This window comes from Benincasa hispida, chromosome 3, assembly GCF_027475165.1.
Source record: "Benincasa hispida cultivar pf3 chromosome 3, pf3_genome.v1.1, whole genome shotgun sequence".
In the NCBI taxonomy this organism is placed as follows: domain Eukaryota; kingdom Viridiplantae; phylum Streptophyta; class Magnoliopsida; order Cucurbitales; family Cucurbitaceae; genus Benincasa; species Benincasa hispida.
The window spans coordinates 63188607-63197974 of NC_143480.1; positions in this window are offsets into that span (position 1 = coordinate 63188607).

Here is a 9368-nt window from a genome sequence, read left to right on the forward strand (position 1 = left end):
TGGGTGGGAAACTTTCTGCCAGTGTCCATCCATCGTAGTTCCAGTGGTAATGAGGGCCTTCTACCATGGCCAGCTCAACAACACTAAAGATGCGATGATCGTCGAAGGGAGGGTAGTGTCGTTCGGTGCAGAGGACATCAATCAACTCTATCAGATGAAGAATTTTCCGGAAGCATCGGGTAACAATCTGATTGATGATCCTGAAGAAGGGCAAATGGAAGATGCACTGAAAGTATTAACGCAACCGGGCACTAAGTGGTCGGTGTCCCTGACAGGCTCACCTCAAATAGGCTATTGCCAGAAGCACGATTTTGGATCTATTTGGTGAAAAGGTAACTCATCCCAACAACGCATGACAAGAAAATTTCAAGGGATCGAGTTATGACCACATATTGCATAGCGCGCGACATTCTGATTAATGTGAGCCAGCTTCTTGTGAAGCAACTTCGAGGTTTTATTGGTCGTGTGAGAGGTTAGTACTTCTTCCCATGGACTATTTCAAGCTTATGCCTATCTGTGGGCATGGGCATTGAAGAAGAACCCATGCTAGAGGTGCACGGTGTCATCCACATGAAGATCTTGAGAATGCTTCTCAAGGATTCACTACATTGCCCCGAGCTTCCACGGAAAAAGCCTCTCATTGATTTAAATGCGTCGCAACCGCCAAGACCAAAGAAGCAGCGCTGCAATGACAAAGGAAAGGAAATCGTCCAAGGAAGTTCACCGCAAAAGCAAACCAGTCTACCCTTGGATCCTTTGCCTTTAGTCATTCGCCCACCAAGCCCTCCAAACGAACCCTTTCTCCTCTTCCCAAACAATTCATAAACCTCCTCCTTGCCGTCGACTCCAACCCCGTATCTTCAGCAGCGTCCCTCCGCCATCCATCTCCACCCTACTTTGCACCACCAACATTTTCACATGTTGATGACCCACACGGTTTGGGAGCAGGCCCTTCCACTCAACCTCAAACCGATGCTGGTGAAACATCGACGGCGCAACCCACCATCGCATCCCTTGCTGCTGCCTTAGAAGATATGCGGTCTTCTTATCTCAAGAGCTCACCTTCTTCCACCATTCATTAATGGAGTTGTGAGAGAGCATTGTAATGTTGCGACAGGCGATGGTCAATATTCAACGCAACATTTTTACCATTCGCCTGAATCAACGATAGATGGCCGAGCGAAACCATGAGTACTTCAAGTTCTTAATTGCATATCTACATGGTCCCATGGTGCCTCAACATCTGCAGCAACCTCTGCAATTTCAAGAAGTGCCTCAAAGAGCTCCTCCGCAACATCCTCCTCACCAAGAGCCCCCACCGCAACTCTAAATTTGGGGGTGTACCACATTCTCCACAACTTTGTATTTTTTTGTGGTCATTCATTTTTTTAATAGATAGCCATGCCTTGTATTCTTTTGTACATAATTACAATTTTGTGTTGCGATAATTATAATTCTTTGTGTACTTAGAAAAATTTTATACAACTGAATAATCATTCTTTCCTTATGCGTTGGCCTCTTTATGTTTATCATCCTTTGTCAATTTTTGTGGTAATTATTTTCTTTTCTTTTGCGTTGTTTATTTGCACTGCCATGATGAGTAGTATGCGGAACCTTAGCAAAATTTCTTTATACATTACATTTTCTGCCTAACATTTAGACAATTCATCACAATAGCTCTACTTTACCTTCTCTATTACAAGATTCTGCTCAAACCTTCTTTTCACAATTTTGACTAAGTGTTTTGTCTTTTCTGTCCAAAACAACGCAATGAGAACCTTGCGCATCTCTAAATTTGGGGGTAGGGAAGGTCTGAGCAGATGCGATCAAGCGGATGCGGTCATATTAGGCAAATGCATTAATCATCATAAAAAAAAAAGAAAAAAAAAAAGAAAATTCCGCTATCAGCGCAAGGGAAAATCCCAATCTGATAAGAGTTAAGTCGTGAAAGGAACCTGCTCGTAGTTGGATGTTCGCATGACACCCGTGGGAACAAGCCAAAACGAAGGTAGGTTACCAGGATCGACGCAATACAAAAAGAAAAAGAAAAAGAAAAAGAAAATAAGAATCAAAGAGACAACTCCACTGACTAGCAAAAGTAAAACTTGGTTGAGGATCAGAAGTTGAAGTTGAGCTTGGTACACAACCGAAGTTGGATGTTCGCATGACACTCGTGGGAGCAAGCCAAAACGAAGGGTGTAACCATGATCAACGTTCTCAATAGGATGACGCAAACTAGGCCACCGCATAAAAGACGCACTTCGTTGTTTTTACAAGAATAAGTAAAATATTGTTTCCAAAGCAAGAAGAGAACTTTGGGTAGAGGTTTGTCTTAGATAAGAATAAAGTAGAGCATGTCGAAGAAATGTCAAAGGATAGAAGGAACTTGTAGGTTGAGAAATTATGTAGAGGTGGAGCATTCGGAGTAGCCGATCGACGCAAAAGTAGGATAGAATCTGAGTTGAATTGCCTTAGTCGAGGATATGCTTGAGGACAAGCATATATCTAAATTTGGGGGTGTGATAACTTGTAGAAATAAAAGTTATTTATAAAGTTTTATTTAGATTATGTGGCAAAAAGAAGGAAAAGTTGCATCGACCGTATAGAAATTGGCTTAGAAACGCGAAAGTTGTAAAGTGTCGTAAGCACACCCGTTAACCCCGTTGCGATGGCAAAATGGAATGTCCAAGTCTTTGTTTTGCAAGAAAATAGGTCACCGCATGTGACAACCACTTAAGGACAAAAATGAACAACGCATCCACATTGCATGCGGCAATCGATCAAGAACGAAAAAGAACAATGCAATTGCAGCACATGCGACGATCGATCATGAACTCAAACGATCAACGCATTTCCACTGCATGTGGCAATCGATAAAAGATCAAAGCAATTACACCGCATGCGGCGATCAATCGAAGATGTAAAGAGCAATGCATTCGCAAGGACTTCTGATATTGTACAACTTTTCTGTTGTATGATTCTGACAAATTGAACGTGGAGCAGAGCGGACGTTTCCACTATGCCATGGTAGGAATTATCAGCTTTACAGAGCAGGACCACTAATGCAGAAGGAGCCAAGGTCTATAAATAGCTTCATTAAATTCAAAGAAAGGAGGCTGGTCTGAAGAGACAATTCATAGAAATCGGGGGAAAAAGACGAGACAAGACCAAACGGTAAGTCTCTGGAGCAAGAAATTATTTCCATTCCCGAAGAAGAAGCTTTGTGCAAAGGGTCACTTCTACCTGGAAAACAAGCCTGAGAGGGAAGCTTTCCACTCCATTTCTACCACACGCCAACAAGCAAATCATCTCCGATCGGGATCCCTGTCAAGACATTGACACTCTTTCCGTATTTGTTCTTATTTTCTATTCATCCATTGTGTTCATTTCTAATCTTTCATTCACTATCTATAACAAACGCTTATCCTTAGATTTCAATGTCATTATCATATTCATCATCGTCTCTCTATTCTTTATCATACATTCATCATCCATTTCTTTCATCATGTGTAACTCATCCCCTAGGGTAAAGGGGAAGGATTAAGTGAGTAAGTTAATCTTTATTGAAGAAACTGGCTAAGTTTAGCTAAAGCATGCTCGATGGCATCTTCACCTGTGAGAGCAGAAGTGAAGATGTTATTCCACCTCTCGAAAGAAGGTTGGAAGAATGTGTTAACTAAAGCGAAAAGTATTTCCAGAGATGGAAACAACCTTGCGTTCATCACGTGCATCCTTGTTTCACCATAGACATATGAGAATGCGGCCGATCACTGAGAGGTGTACACCAAGGGAAAGCGGAACCTTAGTTGCATCCTCAACAAGATTGACGAACTTGCGATGTCCTTTCCCTCAACCCATTCTTTTTCTGACTCATTTTACAAGACTTGCCACCGCATTCACCAGATACTTTTGTACATCTTCACAGTCAGTCCTCAACTTGTATATTATTTTTTTATTCATTTATTGATCATCGCATTCTACTTTCTTACAATTTACTTATCACCGCAATTTATCATCGCATTTTATTTTACCACACTTTTTTTATTATCGCATTCTATTCTTTATCGCAATTTTACTTTTCATCGCATTTTACTTTTCGCAAATCAATTCTTTATTCTTTATGTTAACCGGTCGCATGTACCACATTAATATCGCACTAATCACAACAATCCCTGTGTTCAACCTCAGATCACTCTGAGAAACTTGCATTGGAATTATACTTGGTTCTAGCGTAAGAAAACTTGTGACACGCACACTACACAAACGCATATCATTATCATCGCATACATTTAGAATGTAGTATCACATTATCATTGTCGCAAAGCGCATACGTACGTCAGCAACCTAACAAGTTGTTGGCGATACACAATCAACGCATTAAATTTTATTATTACAAGTTTTTGGCGCCGTTGCCGGGACAAGAACTTAAATCATCATATCATAAATCATAGCGTATAAGATTAAATTCTTTTATTACAACAATCCATAAAATTTAATCCTACTAATCTTTCATTATCGACCACGAAAGGATCACGCTCTTCTGAAGGACCACAATCCATAAAATTCAAGCCTACTAATCTCTCATTACCAGGCACAAGTCTGTTACAATGAGTTTCTCTTTCCAAGTCCACTGCACGAATGCTGTCATTGTCTATTGATAATGTTGATGGTTGAGTGTTCATAGACAATGGAATATCACCCTCTTCTCGATTAAACTCATATGATGCCTCGTATTGTCTGTCTACATCTATACCATCATCACTCATATTCACATTTTTGTCGTGGTATGATTTTAGTTTTACATATAGCTGAACTGTCGAAAGATCGTCCCGACAAAGAAGGAAGTAAACATCACTGTCATTCCGTATATACTGTAGAGAGGCTTCAAAGTCAAGCTTATATTTAACTCTCATTACAACATCAAACTTTGAGCAACTTACATTTGCAATCTTATAAATGTGAGCTTTGAGTTCTTCATACTTCAAGGTAATAGGCACAACGATTCCTGTTAGCTCGCCTCCAACGGTTCTCATCCCAATGACCTCTGTATCGAATTAGTACACATTTTTGTGTCATCTTACAAAGCAAGAGAACATTTTTTATTAAGCAGATAGTAATACACATGGATCTCTCTCGTTGTCACTCCCACGTGCTCTTGCTCTCGCAGCTCTCGCTCTCGCACTCTCGCTCTTATGCCTCTCACTCTCACTCAATCTCACTCTCTCGCTGTCGCTCAATGTCACTCAATGTTGCTCTCTCCACCTTTCTCTTTGTCCCTCTTTCTTACACCCCTTTCGTTATGCTATTTTACAATGTCTATTTACATACTTGTTTTGAGACAATGTTTCTACAAACACCAATGAGATCAAGTTCAAGAAAAGTTTGTTCCATTCTGAAAACTCCGTTTGGTTTCGAAAAACTCCGCTCTAGAAAACCTTGTTCAATAAATCTCCGTTCAACAAAATGACAGTTCAAATGAAGTTTAGATTTTAAAGAATACATCATTTTGCTGTGTGTTAACGATTTTAAGTTGTAGACAGATTTCGTGAAAATTCAAATCAATCGTACAGTGACAAACAATCACATCACGATGGAAGATGAACAGACAGCGAGAGCGAGAGCAAGATGGTCATCAGGGGCAATTTTTGTAATCTCATCTTGTGATGACGTAAGTAAAGGTTCAATTGACATTATTTTTTAAAAATGGGTCATTTGACATTTTGGATCCAAAAATTGGGTCATCCATACAAATTTCCAAGCCTTTTGAAGATACAAATATTCTACCTTGACTTCACTTCAAAAACATCCACATGCTTCGGTTTCAAAAATCAAGCACATGCATTCAATATAGAGAATCCAATTATCGAGTACTAAAAATCGAACCACATCCGTATCAAAATAATATAAAACACAAGTTTAGCTCTACGAAATACGTTTCTTTGAAAACCTCATGTGGACAAATTGGTATGCCCAGTGGAACATCTTTACCTCTCATCTCTCTCTAGTCATTCAAACCAACCAATGGCACCAAAGAAAGCTACATCCAAAACCAATGTTACAAGCTACTTTTGCATGGCACTTGTCACCTGCAGTCGCTTGAGAGAAATCCTACAGGAACAAGAACAAGGTTCTGTCATCGTGCATAACATGTGGAAAAAATTAACAGAATCTCCTAGAGGTGGGATTGTCATAAAAAAAAATTCTTTAATTGATAACTCTACCATTGCTTCTGAACAATCAAAGAAAGAGTCACCCCTGATGTAATGTCTATCATGATAACTGATGTAACAAGGGGTGTACACGAGTTGGGTTGAGTCGGGTTGGGTTGAAGGTAAATTTTGGACCAACCTAAAATTTCAGGTTGGTTAGGTTGGCTACCTGAATGACCCAAGTTGAGTACCCAATCCAATCCAAACCTTGAAATCGGCCACTGGAACTGGAAGTATGAAATAAAAACTTGTGATGATTTGAAACTAAAAATAAAATGTCAAAGAGGAAGGTAGAAAACATGTATTTTAGATCTAAAATTAAACTTAAGTGGTTTAAACTGAGAAGAGAAGGCTTGAATGAAGAACCTCGAAATCGGCCAGAGAGAATGGGGTAATATGTTACCAACCTCGAAATCGGTCAGAGAGAACGACAATGAACGACGAATGGACGAACGGACGATGATTGAGAGAACGGCCAGACGAGATGACAAATAGCGACAGTGAGAACTAGAAGAGAAGGCTTGAATGAAAACCCTCGAAATCGAGAAGGGGGTAATGTGTTACTAACCTTGAAATCGGCCAGAGAGAAAGATGTGAATGAAGAACAGCCAGACGAATGGCGATAGAGAGAACGGCCAGGCGAGATGATGAATAACGACAGTGAGAACTGAGAAGTGAAGGCTGAGAGATAGAGAGATCGGTGTTGGGCTTGATTTAAAACCCTAAAAGGCTACTAAAACATAAATAATTATCTACTTACATACATACATACATACATACATACATACATATATATATACATACATACATACATACATATATATATATATATATAATATTTTTTAATATTAATATTAGTAATTTGAGTTGGGTTGGGTCAACCTGAATTTTTAATAATCCCAACCCAAAACCCAACCCAACCCAAAAAAAAAAAAAAAAAATAACCCAACCAACCCAAGTTTTAAACTAACCCAACCCAACCTTTATAATTTGATTTGGGTAGTTGGGTTGTTCGGGTTGTTAGATCATACGAACACCTCTAGATGTAACAGGTGAAGAAGCCATGGCAAAGATGGAGAGAAAAATAAATTTCTTGATGAAAGCCATTGAGGAGTGAGATCATGACATCGTTGCTTTAAAGAAATGCATGTTCGGTTTTATGCCCTAAAACTCGTAGATAGAAAATGTAATTAATTTACTGTCATCAATAAAGAGTTGTAGATGTTATTTCAATAAGTGTTATTGATTGTATTGAAATTATTTTGTCTTAATAAATCTAAATCCAATAAACTAACATCCTAGGCTGTCTTATGAGTCTTGAACCGTATATGAAGATATACATGGATTAATGTTCAAGATACAACCTAAAGGGTCTATAGTATAGGGATAAGATTGGGTACCTCATCCTGGTGACATTATGGATTCAACACACTTTGTATTTGATACAAACACAATGATCCAACACATTCGTGTAGGTGACATGCGAGTGGGGGTATCCTATGAAATGAGTTTGCATAATATCAGACTGCAAAATAGATCCATTAGATGTAATTTCGTTGACTAGTTAGGTTCTATTTCAATAGGATGACCTAGGCAATTTAGTCTTAATCTTGAGTCTATTATAAACTTCTGTTCATGAGGGATTATCTTTTGATTTTTATGGATGGGAGTGGCCAGTTTGCCAACTTAATATGTCTACCATTTTGGGGACAAGACTGAGAACATAATAATAAAAGATGGATTTCTCTCTTTTCTGACAATAGGGTAAGTTATGAGTGTTCCCTTAAATAGTGCCTCCGGAACGTGAACAAAAGGCCCTACCCTCTCACTAGCCCAAGAGGGATTTTTGTTTAATGGTTGGACCATAAACAGGTTGTTCATTAGAGGAGCACTGGTACTTAAGGATAAAAAAGTAACCTAGGAGTAAAACGGTACTTTTGATCCAGCTGGTGTTAGGAACACTCGTGAAGAACTAACTTGTTGTTATTGGTCTATATTCGTGGACACTGAAATATATCTACAGTGAGAAAAGTGCAGTTGTGGGTCTTTAGCGAAGTGTACCCACAGTTAACGAATATTGATTAATAAGGTTAATGAGTTTGGCCAATTAATCTCATATTACTAGAGCTTTTGATTTGTAGGTCTATGAGGTCCCTGTCCTAGCTCATAAAAGGGAATTGAGATAATTTTGTCTTGAATAGAGTTTGAAATGTTCAAATTAGAAAATAGTATAATATATACTGATACATTATAATATAAAGCTTATATTTTAATAAACTTTATAATATAAAATTAATTTTCTATATGATTCAAAATTAATTTATGAGAGAATTAAATATTTAAAGGAGTTCAAATACTAATTTAATATGAATTTGATTTATATTAAAACTATAAAATGCTTGGGGGTGGAAATGAGAGAATGTCAAATTAAAATTAATACGTATTAGATACACATTAAAACTATATGTGAGAGAAATACAAATGAATATGATTCACATGTAAGTTAAATTGAATATGTAATATTTAATTTAGTAATTAATTAATTAGAAGATTAATTAATTATTGATTTGATTTGATTTGATTTCAGTTAAAATTAATTGAATTAAAACTGTAGGTCATGTGAGAGATGTTTCATTTAAATGAAATCATTAATTAAATTAGATTTAATTAATTAAATTAAGTATTTGATTTTATCAAATCAAATAAATAATTCCCACGTATGGAAGTTATAAGAAACATGGGATAGCTCCCACATTTTACTCTCTCTCCATTGGTTGATATACTTACAAGTTTTGAAGAACGTAATTGGCTTTACAGAAGGGTTCTATGAAAAAAAAACTCTCCCTCCCCAAAATTCTCTTTTTCTTTTCCCCAATTAAAGATTCATTCCCACAAACCAATACCAAAATTCTCAGAGAATAGGGAGGCTTCCGAATTGGTGGTGTTCGTGCTTTTAATTCCAAGGAGAATTGGTCCTCTTGTCTGAATCATCAATGAAAGTAAGTGATTCTTTTCTCTTCTTTGTAATACTAAATTCCCAGTAGTACAATATGCTTAACATAAAAATTTTACAGTAGGTTGAGATTTGTAGCTCTCATTTTTCTATTTTGTAATTTTTGCCAATATTTTGGTATTTCATTTCTCAATTGATTTTGAGTT